Below are 17401 nucleotides of genomic sequence, written 5' to 3' on the forward strand. Positions count from 1 at the left end.
CCTTACACTTTATTTTAACCCTCCACAGCAGTCCAGAGAATATCCATCCCCACCCCCCATGGCTCCTCACCCCCTGGCTTGAATTTAATGACAAAAATTCATGCAAACTGGCTGCTCTTACAGACTCATAAGGAGAGGGCTAAATCTGGAACCAGGTGGATGATGGCCAGTTAATTGGATCTTTCTTCGCCAAACACCAGGGGACAGCTGGTTTGCATTGTTGCTCTAATGAGCAATGCTGAAATCGAAGCTGAGCACATTAGTTGGAGCTCTTCTGGTGCTACGTACAGTCTTGGAAATCATGCTTATCACTGCCAGAGGCTTTTATGGTGAAAAGAATAAAGTTTCCATACTTTAAGAAAAAAAAAGAAAAGCCTAACAGATATTGGAGGAAGGCAGCAGTATTTCTTTGTTCCCCCATTCCAGTCCTCACATTCCTAAAAAGTCATTTCTTCTGTTCCATATTCCCTTATATGGGCACATATGTCTGATGGGATTGCATGTGTTGCAAGCCACATGTACATACACCTCTCTGGGTAATCCCCCATGAGAAGGGACAGTATGAGCTCACTATAGAAGAGGCAATATGAGTTTAAGCTTGTAGTCTGGGTAGCCAGAGCCAAAGGCCAAAATCCATTTGAAAAGATAAGAATTAAGCACACCTATGAAGTAGCTTTTAAATCATACCCCTTAAGAGACAGCCCATGCAGTATTAACACCTTTCTTAAATATTTCAGAATGAGAAAAGGGGAGATTACTTGGAATATTCCCACTGGAAGTGTAAGATCTAGTAAGTGTTAGTAAATTGATTAATCAAAGCGCTAGAATCACAGGACCCTCTACCCTTCCAATAATCAGGTCTCTAAGGCCACTCGCTGGTTACATGGATAAAGCCCTGTGTTGTGAAGCTGTCAGACGTTCAGCCTTCAGCCAAGACTGCTGAAGCCACTGTAATTGGGTCTGTTTTCATTTTAATTTTTCAGAAAGACATGTCTTTGTCTTCAATATGAAATACTGAAATGGTTCCAAATGGTGTCAAGCTATAAAAGGTTTAATAAAGTGCTTAAGCTTTGAATGCTTTTCTTTTTCCCTTCAGGACAGGCAGGAAGCATACAAAGAACGATGAAGGTTAAGGAACTATAAAAACTGATCAAACTGAAAAGTTTTCTGGCAATAAATTTTACCATTTCTCTGGCTCTCATTTTGTTTTCACAAATTTCCTTTTGATTTCCTCTTTATTCTGTAATTTAAGATCTTAACATTTTCGCTGAGAGCATATATAAGTCTCCCTCTTCACTACCTAGAGGAATGAGGTGTTACTCAGCATTAAAATGCGTCATGCTGAAACCGTTCCCTTATAAGAGACTCATCTAAATGATAATGAGCATGAAAAATTGATTATCTCCTAGGTTGAACTGGTCTCTGTATTTTTCATCTGGCAAATCTAATAGTGCTAGAATACATCTCAAAACATAAACATGCCAGCAGTTCAATTAATAGAATAGTGAGAGCACATCTACAGGATGTTACCTATTTTAGGCAAAAAAAAAACCTCCCAAATAATAGTGATTCATATAGTAATTTCAACAGAAAAAGGCGACTATGAATTTTTAACTTTCTGTTTAAACTTGTGCATGGACTGTTTTCTTCAGACCCTCTAGTCCAAAGCAGAAGATGGATTATAGAAAGTTTTCAGGCATAGCAAAATATGAATTGCAATTACCCAGTCCTCTAATAAACAAATAACCTGATAAAAAAAATATTAGATGAGAACAGTAGTTCCTATATGAGACTCTGTGTGCGGGCTTTCTGGATCTTGTCTTCTTTTTAATTTTCTATCCTTACCTTTTTATGTTTACCCCTTTAAAAATGTAACCCCTTCAAGATTTCTACTTTCTCCTCTCTATGATACTTTCCAAACTATGGTTTTAGTCTTAATCTCTCTCCAAAACTACAAATCTACATGCCCATAGGAAGTCTCCACCTGTTTTGTATACGACAAAGACAGGCTCCAATTTAGCATCCACAAACCATCTCCTTCTGATCTCATTTCTATTAATGAGATCAGACTTTTTTTTATATTAGTCTGTGGTTTTCTCTATCATAACATGTTCTATTTGTGATGTTCTGCCTAACTTCCACGCATACCTCTGGACTATCTTCAGGGTAAAGAATGTTTTATCTACACCCCTAGAAATTACTTCCCTGTATCCCTAAGTATTATTATTTAATAATACGGAATGATGGATGAATATATAGATTAATTATCTCATGGCACTTATTTCTTACTACAACTATAGGGCTGGCACATTCAAGTTCAAAAATGAACGTGAAAATTCATATTGGTATTATTATGAACAAATGAATAGCAGTTGGTAAAATTTGAATCTGGACTAATAATTGAAAATAGTATTATCTTAATGTCAATTAACCTCACTAAATTTTATTACAGTTATGTGTTAGAATGATATGTGATTACACTGTCAGAATGTCCTTGTTCTTAGGAACTGTGTCCTAAAGTATCTAGGAGTGAAAATATTAAGAAAGCTAGAAGTCACATGATAGTTGTCATTATTGTTGATATTGGAAATAGTGACTTTATTTTTAAAATTAAACTGTTAAATGTGCTAAATTCAGATCTTGTAGGATCCAGTCTTTTGCTAAACCAGGACAATTCTGGAACCTAATTAAGCCTCTTACTCCTAAAGGAGTTCTGTTGTGCCTAATCTCATATCCTTCTAATATAATAAATACCTGGCATCCCCACGACAGAAATAATCAGGAATTCAGTGGGCGTTTGAGTGGTTAAATGCAATAATAAAACAAAAGTCTGCTTACACAGTCTACACCACATCATACATTTTTATTACGCAAATGCCTGCTTTACCTACCAGGACTTTGGTCAAATCTATTAAGAAATGTGAAAACCTGTAAGTTGATAAATTCAGCTTCAGAAAATCATGGCCTGGACCTGCAAATTCCATTAAAATTTTTTTTAAAAATCTACAGACAAGAACAACTTTGCTCCTTCAAATGGGTTTCAGATATTCTCCTCTCAAATCTCTGCCATGTATCACCTGAGAACTTGGAAAGAAATGTATATCCTGAGCTTTCATCTCTTCTAGGAGAGAGATACAGAAGCAAAGACAGAGAAAAGAAGACAGAAACAGAGAAACAGATACGGAAAGAGGTAGAGACAGAAGCAGAAAGAAAAGGAGACAAGAAGAGAGAGAGACACACAGAGACAGGGATAATAAGAGAAAGGCACAGGCAGAGAGAGAGAGACAGGAACAGAGACAGAGAGATATGCCCCACCCCCATGGCCTCAAAGGCTTCCAACACTAAAAGGAACCTTAATGACCACTCTGCCAGAAGTGTTTCAGACTACATTACAGAAATTCCTAGGATTCTTGGCAGCCCTGAAGGACCATTTTCAGAATAAAAGTTTAACTTGACCATTCCTTCCACCAAAACTGCCTTCTGCTTATATACTGGGGCTTATATATGTTATCTGCTTATATATTGGGGCTCTGAGTACTATTTCATTTAATGAAATAGGTTCAATCACATCATGATGCATATGACGAAACTGAGACCAGAAAGGTTCAGTGACTTGTTGAGGATCACACAGCATCAGAGTGAAGACTGAAACCCAGCTAACAGAGCCTCAACCTTTCAGTGCCCTTTCCACATCTGCAGTGAGTCCATTGCAAACCTCGCTGTACATTTAAGTGATGAGCTTAATTCAAGCACAGATTCTTGTGCCTCAGTCCAGGCAATTCTAATTCAGTGGGTCTGAGATGGAGCCTGAAAATCTTTTACCTGGTATTCTGGGTGATTCTGATTCAGCCAGTCACAGGCCAACATTTAGGAACCACTGTGGCCTCTATTCATGCATGCATTCAATCTTGCAACAAACGCAATTTATATTTAATCAATGCTGAGCACAGGGCTCAGCATCCTGCTACCAGGTTCCTGCTATCAGCTGGTTCAGGAGTTTAGAAGGCTTAAAAGTTAATTTAGCACCAACGAGAGAAGTGATTTATAGCCTGAGTGTATGTGTATTTGCTCCCTAGGGACGGCTCTCAGAGGCTGGGGAAACAACACATCCGCCTTGGCCCTAAGGCCTCTTCCAGATGGCTCCTAAATGAGCCGGAGGAATCAGCAGCAGCTTTTCAGAATCCCACTTACCTATCCAAATGGTCTAAGCAAAACGAGAACTTTTAAGGAATCTTAGAAATAAGAAAAACTTTCCTGAGTGCAGGAGACAAAGAGTGACACCAACTGCTTCCCTCTGCTTCTCACTGCTCCATGGCAGAAGCTCTCAGGGAGAGATGTAGCTGGTCATACATGCAAGGTGGACATCCCCTGCTGGAGATGCCAAACCAGCAGCATGGTCCCTGGTGGGAAGGAGACTGTAGGCAGATGCCCCCGCAGCTGCTCCACCTCACAGCAGGAGGCTTCATCTTATGGTATATCTTCCACTGGGTAAGCACTACTATTGATCACAAATATCAGGGTCCACTCTCATTCCTAGAATGAGACTACTCCTCCCAGCCTCTTTGTGGTTAGGCAGGGTCAGATGACTAATCCTGGCCAATGAACTCTAACTTAAGGTACCATTGTAGCTTCTAGGCAAAGTGGTAAAAAACTCAGGCACAAGCCTCCAGCTCTTCCTTCCCCTGGCACTGTGGACTGGAATCCACATGCCGAGATAACAAAGATGTTAAAAAGAAGATGGGATTCCTAGATCACTGCTTGGAAGGGAGTTGCTCAGTAGAGCATCAGGACCTGAAAAATACCATGTAGGATCAAGAAAAAATTATTCACTGCAACAAGCCATTGAGGTTGCAATTTTAATTCAGCCTCTCCTGACTCAGCTCCTCCTCTCCCACACCTACCACTCCCTGTTCCTATTAGGACAGGGATTGCCGCCTACCCAGGCATCTCACCACATCTGTTATAACAGAAATAGGGGCTTCACTCTCACTAACCAGCTTCCTCCAAAACCCACTCAAAGAATTAGGGTCTGAAGTATTATCGGATCATCAGCTTTGTGGTGTTATCTGCTGAGACATATTTTTAAAAATTAAGAATAAATACCTGTTTTAATCAGTAGTTTGAAGAAAAAAGAATGTAGAAAACACAGAGGTCCCTGTAAAGACCCAATATTAAAATTCTGGTTTAGGGTCAAATACAAGACTGATTTTTTTTTTTTAAACAAGACCTTGCTCTGCCACCCATGCTGGAGTGCAGTGGCATGAACATGGCTCACTGTAGCCTCAACCTTCTAGGCTCAAGCAATCCTCCCACCTCAGCCTCCTGAGTAGCTGAGACTACAGGCACATGCCACCATGTCCAGCTAATTTTTTTGTTGTGATGGGGTTTCAGCTGTGTTACCCATACTAGTCTCAAACTCCTGGACTCAAGCTTTAAAAAAAAAAAGAAAAAATACATGGTTCACAGAACAGAGTAGAGCTCAGGGCTGCTCCAAATCAACCCAGTTCCCCAGGTCAGCTTAAAATCTTTAATCTCACAGCAGACGCATGCAAAGAGAGGATCGAGACATTATTAGGTAACTCTCCTCTCCCTTCACAATGGTGATTAACAGAATTCCCCTGCACAAGGGGAACTACCAAACAGACCCATACCTGCCTTAGGAGTGGTCTTTCAGGACTCAGAAAATAGATGTTAGGTACGTTGATCTCCTTGCAAACTATACCAACAAGTTGACCTTCTGTGCAGCCTGGGGTGTGTGCTGCAACTAGCCCAGCCAGGCAGAACCTGTGTGGAAGGCGGTTAACACCTCTACAGTCACTATGTGGTTGTCTATGCAAAAGAACTGCAATTCATCCAAGAGAAACACTCCCAAGATGAACTGAAGCAGGACTTCGAGCCCCTTGGCATTACCATGACCTGGCAGAAGCTGCTACAGCAGCAGAGCCCACATAGAGGACATCCAGGAGGTGAGAAGGACCCTCAGTCAAGGTGGGCTTCCATGCAGCCATAGTCAGAATGCTCTGGTATTATGTGCAGTGGATTAAGCTGCAAAGGATGAGAGACACAGTAACTGAATGCTCGAGTCACACAGTTTATTGGCATGTAAATTCTTAACAAATATAGGTATTTTATCCCCATTCACACTGCCCACAATTCCTATTTTTTATCCTGTTTGGAAACATTTTTTACCCTTCTACGACGAACCAATCTTACAGGAATAGGCATAGAATTGGTCGTACAAGTCCTGGGGCATCCAGGAATAGGTTCCTCCTGCATCAAGGTTGGAGCGTTGAGGCCGAAGCATCCAGTCAAAAAGACGGCATGCTTGGCTCCAGGTCCCTTTCTGAGTGGCAGCATCTTGTCCTCGTGAGTCTGTTTCTCAGTGGAGCAGGTAGGGCTGACTGAGGGCTTCTCTTTTTGTAGTCCCTTTATGGGCATCCACCTATTTCTCCTTAGCTTGAAAGTTGGTGCGCCCTAGCACGTGATGTCCTGCCTCAGAACACCCCAACGCAGTTGGTCTAATCAAGTTTAGGCACTCCAGACATTTTGGCAGACATCTGAGCTTACAAACTCAATACAACACATTCACATTACTCCTGTAAATTGCACTCCTAACAACTGGAATCACATCGGGTTTTTAGCCACTCTCACCCACCGACAATGTTGACAACAGCCATGACTCTGAAAATGTTGCAGACTATTAATGGGGAACAAACCAGAGATTGGTTTTTCCCACCTAGTAACATGATCTGCATTAGTAGAATCAGTTCCCAAGTACCTATCAAAATCAGCTACACAGGAAGGAAGGCAGCAACTGAAAAACCACCGTGAGAGCCCAGCCATCACCCATGTGGCTTCGTGTCTTGAATCGAACTAGATAGAGAACATGACTTGGTGGGAAGGACCATTCTCATAAGACATTCGGCCTTCCAGAATCCAGCCTTTGGCCAAGCCAGGGCCAGCACAGTTCCTATCTCCGGGAACATCCCTCTTACTTCTCCTCTTCAAAGTATAGTAACTTGAAGCTGAATACAATGACTGAAATTTCATATACTCCTACACAAAGATTCAGGGAGAAACTCCAGGGTCTTCTAAAATTTGAGATCCAGCGTCCTATGACTGAAGCTCAATGGCACTTTGTACTACTTTCCATGACTTTAAGAAATATGTTCTGCACATAACTCTACCCAGAGTTAAATGCGCATAATAAATCTGCTCTGATTTCTGCTGAGTCATGATGAAATTCAAATCTGAACCATGTGCTGAGGGATCATACACAACTGGAGTCTTCTGATTCCAAAGCCCCCTTGCCAGACTAACTCGGAAAATATCGTTTTAGTTGAATAATTATTTAAATGTGTGCTCATAGGAAATATTATCAAATTATAGTAAATGAACAAATGCAATTAAATAAAACTATGACTCCTTATAAGCACATAACGATCTGAGATGTTTGGCCCCAGGAAATGCAGTTAGAATGGACATTAATCTCTGTCCACTGACTCAGGTGTGCACAGTAGTCCGGGTTTTAATAAACAAACTTAATTTCTTGCTCAGTCCCCATCCTGCAGCTTGGTGAGGATGCCCCTGTCTCCAGGGTCATGTCAAGGTCATCTGTCTTCATAAATCATTGCTGAGATACGCACTGTCCCAGATTTACATGTTCTCTCAGATCCAGAAAATTCTTGTGACTTCTGTGCTCTGCCAGAGGTAGGAAGATAAATGGAAGGCTAGAAACCCCATGCCTGAGGTCAAGCCCTCTACTATGCACTATCCAGCCATCTCTTTGAGATCCATCTGGCTGCCTTACCAGTTACCACCAGGAAGATGGGCCTGGTTTTAGACCCACAGGGCCCAGATGGGAGAATTGTGCCTTCCATCAGGCAGAAACACATTGCTTCTTCCAAGCATGTCTGATTCTTCCTCCAGACTTTCTCCTTTCCCTCCTATTACCTCTGCAGGTGACCTCATCCTCTTGTAAACTTAGGTTTTTAACAACAAACATGATGATTTATCATAGGCTATTTTTGTGTTCAATAATCTAACTTAAAGAACAAAATAACCCTTGGTTTAACAACATAAAAACATCCAAATACACAGATCAGTCCCTAAATCAGTTGTAGTATATTTCCATAAATACTAGGCTATTTTTAGAATCTGCCCACAGAGCACCAAGGAAGAAGAGTAAACCATCAGAAGTAAATTAGAAAAAAATAAAATGAACCTTGAATAACTATACTGCACAGCCTATTTGATTCCCTTCTCTTTACCAATTAGAGTCACTCAATTAAATCAGATGAATTTTCACTTAATCCAGTGGATTCAAGACTCATTAAAAACAATTGAACAACTTCTGTTAAGGTTTTTTTTTCTATTTATACACACCCCATCAGATTGGCTCACAACCCCATAAGAAACTGTTGGCAGCCCCAAATGAACTATATTGAAGTTACTCTCTTACTTCATGTTCATTCAGCCTAGATTTTTTTGGCTTAAAGATAGTATTTCAAGTCTTCATAAATATGCATGTAAAAGAACTTTTAAAACTTAGATTTTTTTTTTTTTTTTTTTTTTTGGTCTTCCAGGAATTTTTAAAGTTATAGGTGTCTGGGCTAAGAAGAAATACAAGTAGTCAATAAACACATGAAATTCACTAGGACTCGGAAGAATTATAAGATAAAATAACATTGAGATGTACCACTCACTAGCTATGAAGCTGCCAATTTTTAAGTGCTACAAAAGTATTGGTGAGACTGAAGGGAACAAGGATAGGATCTTCTTAAGCTGTTGGTGGAGGAGCAACCCTCTTGGAGGACAAGCTAGTTATAGTTGATCAGAAGCACTGGCTGCTCTAACAGATGAACCCCTAATGTCAGGAGCTTAACACAGTAAGTTATTTCTCAGTTACCTAGGGTCTGAGGTGGACAATCCTGACTGGTGGTAGGAGTCCCTCATCCTCTCATTGACAGAGAGGACTGACAGCCTACGCTACCTTGAGTGTGGCTTCCAGTGCTACCCCATAATTTGACACTCAACTGAGAGACCAGAGAAGAGGGAGGCCATTGAAAAGGCACACCTACATTTTAACAACCTTGTCCGGGAAGTGACATACTTACTGCTCTGAGTCCCTGGGTGAGAATCAGGCACACAGGCCCACTGAGGGGAGCTGGGAGCACCTGCTTCCTAGCAACAAATCTCCACTACAGATGAGAGGCATGACATTCTCTGCCAAAGTAGCAAAATAAATATGCAAACATACATACATATATGTCTTTTAAAATAGTTACATCCTTTGACCAAACAATTCCACTTTAAGAAATGTATATAAAGTAAATAGGTATGTGGGCAAAGATACATACATATAAATACATATACTTATATATGCATAAAGGTGATATATGTTTTAATAGCAAAAAGTAGAAAGAGCCTTTAAAAATTAAGCAGATTGATCAAATAAATTCAGGCATATTTATTTAATGGAATACTGTTGACAAAACAAGAATGATGCTATAAATGTTTGTTTATTGATAGTTATGAAATTTATAAACCAGAATACATAGGATGACCCCATTTTGGAACAAAAAATCGTAGTGAATATATAGATTGGTAATACATATAGAGACCAGATTCTATAACTTTTATTTTAGCTTCTAAAATACAATCTTATCTATTAACTTAGAAACATTCCAGTTCTGAAGGGCTAACTCTGGCTAAAATATTCTCAAGAATCTGACGGACAAACTGGAATGCTGATTTGTTCTTTTGCAGTGAAAATATACCCCCTACTACAGGACATGCCTGTTTCTTTTCTCTAAAACGTCTTCACCCAGTTATCAAGAAACTAGGAAATCAAGCTTCTTTATCAAAAGTTACTTCATGAGCTCAGACCTCAAAAGAAAGGGAATTTGATGCTCTTGAGACCTTTTTCTTTGGACTGGAGAATCAATGCCATTTCAAGAAGTCAACTGACATTGAATGCTCTGCCACTTTATAATATGAGCTGTGCTAGACCCTGAGGATGCAAGAGTGAACAGCACGAAATCTGCCACTTCAAAACTCAGCAAGGAGCAAGGGAGGCACAGGTGTAAACAGCACTTGTGATCCGAGAGCAGAGCTTAGTGAGGGACACCCACAAGGTGCCAAGAGAAACACCCAGCTTTTTTTTAGGGATGAAGAAGGACTCACAGAGAAGACAGTTTTTGAGTTAAATACAAAAGAATGAGAAAGACTTCCAAATACAAGCAAAATGAGGAGGGACCTTCCAGGCAAAAGGAAAAGCATATGCATCGGAGAAGTCAAAGATTGTGAACTCTGGAGAAATCCAAATAACATTCTCAAACTTAAACGATAAAATACATGCAAAACACCAAGCCTGGTGCTTGGAACAGGGTAAGCACTCGAATGTCAATTTCCTTTATCTTCCTCTTCTCAAACTGAAAGGAAATAAAGCAGAATCAGGGGAAGAATTGAGTTTTGTGAAGCATCTACATTTGGGGGGCTCTTTTCAAGAAAAAGTATACAACATTAGGTTCAAAGTCTGGGAAGGGGCCCATGCAAGTGAGGGGCTCCAACGCTAAAGCCTCACTAACTACTCTGCATACACCCCTAGCAGAATACAGAAGAAGAATATTGATGGTGGGGATGGAGGGTAAGCGGATGTAGTGGGAACACTGTGATGCACTGCCCAAGTCCCCCTTCAAGAATGATGACCTTACTTGCCCGCTCATAGGGTTGCTGCAAAGAGAATGCCCTCAGCTGGTAGTCCCTACAGGGATTTGCGTTAGCTGAAGAAAGTAATTCACCTGAGGCACACACCGCCTTCCTGCAGCATCCTATGAGGTTGACACACAAATCCAGAAAACTGAGGTATCATCATGACCACCCCCCATAGGAGCCAGTGATAAATGGAGCCCTGACCTAGGTCCAGTTCATGGTGAGCACAGTTGGTTCACTGACCCACCTGGTGTCATTTTCCTGGTCCACAGATGCATCACTGCAACGGACACCCTTGCTAGTCGGCAGAACCCCTACATTTGCTCCTTGGCCTGTGGAGTGAGACTTAGGGCAGTGTGGAAGGCCAAGAGGTTACCTCTGAAACTGCAAGCCCCCACTACCACCAAGACAGACAATCAAAAATAAGACTGTCTCCTCGGGATAATGGCAGAGATTCATGCCATACTGAAAGAACTGAAAGATGAAGGGTGATGAGGATTACCACTTCATCATCTATGCATTTAACTGACCATTCTAGTTCCTGCAAAAACTACAAGTATCCCAAAAAATTACATGGATTACCATAAATTCATCCAAGTAATAGCCTCAATTGCAGCTACTGTGCCACAAGTGAAATCTTTGCTAGAGCAGCTTCAGGCATATAAGGATGTGGCCATTAATCTGGCATTTTTTCCATCCCTACTAGAAAAGAAGATCAGAAACAGTCTGCATTCACCTGAAATGAACAACAGCAAAAACTTACAGCCATGCTCCAGAATTATGTTAATTCTCCCACCCTTCCCTCTGCCATAGCATAAGCTAACAATCCTGGACTGACTGGACTTCTGAGATAGCATAGCACTGACCCACTCTATTGATAACACTGTTCAAACCAGGACAGATAACAAGATACAGCAGGTACACCGGAGGCCATGGTAAGACACATGAACTCTCAAGTGTAGGAAATATGCCCTCCAACAACTCAGGACCCCAACATATCAGTAAAAATTTTAGATGTTTAATGGACTGGGGCAGATGAGGATATCATCTCCAAAGTAAAGGACAAATAAGATAACTTGCATCTCCCCCCATAAAGAAGAAGTGCCTCGGGCCTGATCAGCTTCTCTGGATTCTGAGGGCAGCATATTCCATACCTGGGAATATTGCTTCAACACATCTACCAAGTTTCCAGCTTTCAGTGAAGGTCCAGAGCAGGAAGAGTTGTCAGCTTTTCGTTGGGATTGGAGCAGGAAAGGGATATACAGAAGGTCCAGGCTGGAGGTCAAGCAATCTGTCCTTTGGGCCATATATTCCAGCAGACCCTATGGTAATAGATGCCTCAGTGGTCAGCAAAAATGCCACGTGCATTTTATGGCCAGTATCAGTGGAAGAATCATAATGCAGATCCACAGGGCTCTGGGGCATGCTACCTGTCACAGAATTAATCGTGCACCTTTTGGAAAATCATTGTTAGCATGTTACTGAGCACTGGTGGAGATGGAGTGCCATGGGACACCAAGTGATCATGCAGTCAGAACTGCCCCCTTGTGACCTGGATATGTATGAATCATCAAGTCATAGGCTGGACAGGTCCAGCAGTAATTCACTGTAACATGAAATGGTACTTGTAGGATTAAACAGTTTCACCACAGAGCACGACCATGCTCTACAACAGCAGTACAACAGGTCCAGCAGTAATTCAGTGTAACATGAAAATGGTACTTGTAGGATTAAACACAGTTTCACCACAGAGCACAACCATGCTGTACAAGCAGGTAGACCAGACCACAGGTCATCCACCACTGTTGCACCAGTCTGTCCCTCAGCACACACCTGTGCTCACATGTGTAATTTATTTTGACCAGCTGATAGGAGAAGAAAAAGCCTGAGCTTGGTTCATAAATGGGTGAGTTCAATATATGGCTGAAAGACAAAAATGGATGATGGCTGCACTACAACTTGCTCGGGAATTGCCTTAAAATACAGTGGCAAGGGAAGATCCTTGCACAAGCAGAACTTTGGGTGGTGGACATGGTCAGCTACTTTGTAAGAAGAGAAGTGTCCCAAGGATAGACTATGCATGGACTCATGGGCAATAGTAAATGGCTTGTCTGATTGGTCCGGAGCCTGGAAGAAATAGTGGAAGATCGGGAGGTCTAGGTAGAGTCATGTGGATGGATATATAGGACAGGAGAAAGTATGAAGGTCTTTACATCACATGTCTATGCCCATCAGAGGTAATTCACCACAGAAGAGGCACTAAATAACCAAATAGACAGAATGACTCAGCCAGCCTCTGTCAATAGCCACCCATGGCAGACACTATGGACACATGAAAAGAGTGGCCATGGTGGCAGGGATGGAGGCTATGTGTGAGCTCAACAGAATGAATTTTCACTTACCAAGGGTGATCTAGCTGCTGCAACTGCTGAATGTCTAACCTGCCAACAGCAGAAGCCAATGCTGAGTCCCCATTCTGGCACCATCCATTAAGGGGCCAACCACCCAATGGTGATAAGCTGACTACATGGGACCCCTCCCTCCATAGAAAGAGCAAGTACTCATTCTCTTAGGAATAGATATCTATGCTGAGTTTGGGGTTTGCCTTTCCTATCACAGGGCCCCAGCCAGCACTACTATCCAAAGGCTTACTGAGTATTTGACGGACTGGCAAAGTATCCCACATAATATTCCACCCAACTGAGGTATGCATATTACAGCAAAGGAGCTAAAGGAGAGGGCAACAACCATAAAATCTACTTTTCATATAAAATGCTGTAACACCTAGAAGCTGACAGGCTGATGAAATGATGGAACAGCCTGTTGAAAGAACAGTGGAATTGCCAACTCACAAATACTACCTTGCAAGGTTAGGGGGATATCCTCCAGGGTGCAGTGTACATTTTAAATAAGTAATGTTTATAGGTATATGGTCAACCTACTATGTCCCCAGTAGGCAGAATATATGGGTCTGAGAACCCAGGAGTAGAAACAGGAGTCCCAAGTATCATTGTTCCGAGGGTCCCACTTGGGGCTTTTTGTGGTTCCTGCCCCCACAACTTGGGGCTCTGCGGTTTTAAAGATCCTGGTATCCAAAGAGGAAATGCTTTCTCCAGGGGACACAGCAAAAGTCTCATTGAATGATAAGCTACAGCTTCAACCTGGGCACTTCAGGCTTCTCACACCAAGGGACCAGCAGGCACAAAAAAGCACCATCATCTTAGCAGGGGCAATTGGCCCTGATTATTAGGAGGATGTAGGGCTGCTATTATACCACAAGGAGGAAGGAATATGTTTGACACTTGGATGATCCACTTGGGTGCCGCTTGGTTCCTCCTTGGCCCTATTTTGATGGTAAATGGAAAAGTGCAGGAATCTCAGCCAGAGGAAGACATGATGACCAAGGGCTTAGATCCTTCAGGAAAGAAGGTCTGGGTCACACCAACAAGTCAGCCTTTGAGATCAGCTGAGGTGTTAACTAAGGGTGATGTAAATCTAGAATGAAGAGGAGAGAAGAGTGAGTGAGTGTCAGTTGTGCCCCAAGACCAGCTACAAATGCAGGGACTATGGTTTTTCCAATTACCTTTTTCTTCTAAATTTGCAAGAGAGGGAGAGGTCCCCTGGAATCCTAAGAGTGTCTGCTTCTAGAACTTATACAAAGAAGTGGATCAAAATAGCCTGATATAGTTTGAATGTTTGTCCCCTCCAAATCTCATGTTGAAATTCATCCTCAATGTTGGAGGTGGGGTTTGTTGGAGGTGTTTGGATCATGGGAGCAGATCCCTCATGAATGGCTTGGTGCCATTGCCATGGTAATGAGTGAGTTCTTTCTTTATTAGTTCACTCAAGAGTTGGTCATTTGAGGCCGGGCATGATGGCTCACGCCTGTAATCCCAGCACTTTGGGAGGCTGAGGTGGGCGGATCACGAGGTCAGGAGATCGAGACCATCCTGGCTAACACAGTGAAACCCCGTCTCTACTAAAAATACAAAAAATTAGCCGGGCGTGATGCCAGGCGCCTGTAGTCCCAGCTACTCAGGAGGCCAAGAGAGGAGAATGGCGTGAACCCATGAGGCGGAGATTGCAGTGAGCCGAGATTGTGCCACTGCACTCCAGCCTGGGCGACAGAGCAAGACTCTGTCTCCAAAAAAAAAAAAAAAAAAGAGTTGGTCATTTGAAAAAGCATGGCACCTCTCTGCTCTTTCTTCCTCTCTCTCTACGTGACTCGCCAACTCCCCTTTCCCTTCCACCATGATTGGAAGCTTCCTGAAGTCCTCACCAGAAGCAGATGCTGGTGCCATGCTTCCCATACAGCCCACAGAACTGTGAGCCAAATAAACCTCTTTTCTTTACAAATTACCCAGTCAGGTATTCCTTTATTGCAATGCAAATGGACTAAGACATGGCCCAAGGAGTGGACTGTGTTGGCCACCGTGATATGCTGCCCAATCCTCCGTCAGGAACAAAGGACTCACTGTCACCTTCTGAGAGTTCTGAAGGCAGAAGCTCTCAGCTACCAGGCCCTGATGTGGACTACCTTGGCTGAAGAGAACTGCCTCGCCTAAGGTCACACCCCTGTCCTATCATGGCCAGGCATTCAATGACTGATTGACATGTGAGTACAATGGCCTGGGCTCTGGCCCAACTCAGGACAACTTCAAAGGGTCATCACAGCTTTAGGTCTCCCCAAAGAGTTGGCTGAGACCTCTGTTGAAACTGTGTCTCATGGCTCTATTTCACCCACCGTCCAAGGATCCTGCCTTCCTTCTACATATGTTGGTTACAAGGGCACTCCTAATGAACCCTGAATGTTCATCTTCATCTCAGTGTCTGCTTCACAGGGAACCCAACCTATGATATGCACCAAAATACAGGCACCAGAGATACTTGTGTCTGTCAGATAAGTTCTCTCCCTGGAATGGTACTTGATAAATGCCAATTCATTTACCATCTAAATTGCATGCATCATTATCTATTAATAGATAAGCAAAAATATAATTGAACTGATCATAGTTTCTTCTCATCAGATATGAATATTGATGAGAAACAACTTACTATAAGAGGTCAGAATCCCATCTTCCAAGGTGGCCCCAGATGTCCAGAGTTTGATTAGACTTTTTCTTTAAAAATGACTCACTACTAACCTCAGATAAAATCCCTGATTCATTCTTGTTTTGAAAGCAAGAAACTGCCAGAAAGATTAATTACACTTCCAGTGAGCTAGCCTTTTCCACAACCAGGTTGTTCCCTGGCTTCAGCAGCAATACTTGAGGTCAGATCATTGCTTGTGATTTCTGGAAATTCCTTGCTCTAAGAGCTCCCACCTTGGCTGTCCCAGGAAAACAAACAGCACAGAAGAACTCTTGTCTATCTTCTCAATTCATTCTTTCCTGCCAGGTATGCTCCTATTACTTAGGCTGGTCAGCAGCTCATTTAGGTGCTCTGGAACCCTTTCATTTCTAGGGAAGAGCAAGGAAACTATTGTCTTTAACTCTTGTTTCCCTGACATGTCACTAAGATAGAAAACAATGCTCTTTTCCAACTGTAGAAGTACATGAATGCATATAAGTAATTCAACTAGCTATGAAACTACAAATTTGTCCGAAATAACAGAAATCTCCAAGTATGACCTGGCCCTCTCCATATCAGAATGGTATTAGGGAAATTAGGTAACTTTAGAGGAGAAGAGAGGGGAAGATAAAAGGATGACTTTCTGTGCTATACTATTTATGTCACCCAGGGCCTACACTGTCCTGCTGTTAATGATCCTTTGTTAAGAGATGGTCCTGTTCATAATTAAAATAATAGTAATAGAAAGCTTCTCTGTTATCCAAGATCTTATTCCTCCATGTCAAAAAAACTCCTAGCTTAAAAACAACTTATAACCGTAATATAAAATAACTATAATTTTAGTTATTTTAGGATTTAGGGCATTTAGGATTGTTATCCCAGCTCTGCTGCTAAAGAAGAGCCACTTTCATCTCATGAGTTCTACGTTTTCTCATCTGTTTACAAAAACAAGGAAGGACAAGAGAGGGCTAGCCTTTCCAAAAAATTTTAATAATGAGTGTGTTACACTGGAAATAACAAAAATTATTTTATTATTGAAGCAAAACTTTAAAGGTAACTTCTAAGTTTCCATCCAATGCTAAAATTGTATAAACTTCCATGTGACCATGTTGAGCTAAATTGCATTAGCTAGTTCATCCACCCCAGCCCGTATCTCACCAAAATATGGCTTCAATAGCAATCTGTACATCAACAACTTGGCATGGCCCAGCCGGACCTCTCCTCTGAGCTCCAGACTTGCATACAACTGTCTACTCCATATATTATCCATTTGGCTGTCTCAAAAGCACCGCAAATGCTCATATGCAAAACAGGCTTCACAACTTTCACTCCAAATCTGATGCTCTTCCAATGATCTTTATCACAGTAGCAAGTATCACACTTAGTAAGTACAACAAAGGTACAACCAGGTAACTGGAGTAAGGCTTAACACTTTCTGCCTCCCTCACCTTCTATTTCCAATCTACTTCTATTTCCAACTCCTATCTTTTTTATTTTTATTTTTTTTAGACACACTCTCACTCTGTCACCCAGGCTGGAGTACAGTGGCGCCATCTTGGCTCACTGCAACATCCACCTCCCAGGTTCAAGCGATTCTCACACCTCAGCCTCCCAAGCA

Source organism: Gorilla gorilla, chromosome 17 (assembly GCF_029281585.2).
Source record: "Gorilla gorilla gorilla isolate KB3781 chromosome 17, NHGRI_mGorGor1-v2.1_pri, whole genome shotgun sequence".
Classification (NCBI taxonomy): Eukaryota; Metazoa; Chordata; class Mammalia; order Primates; family Hominidae; genus Gorilla; species Gorilla gorilla.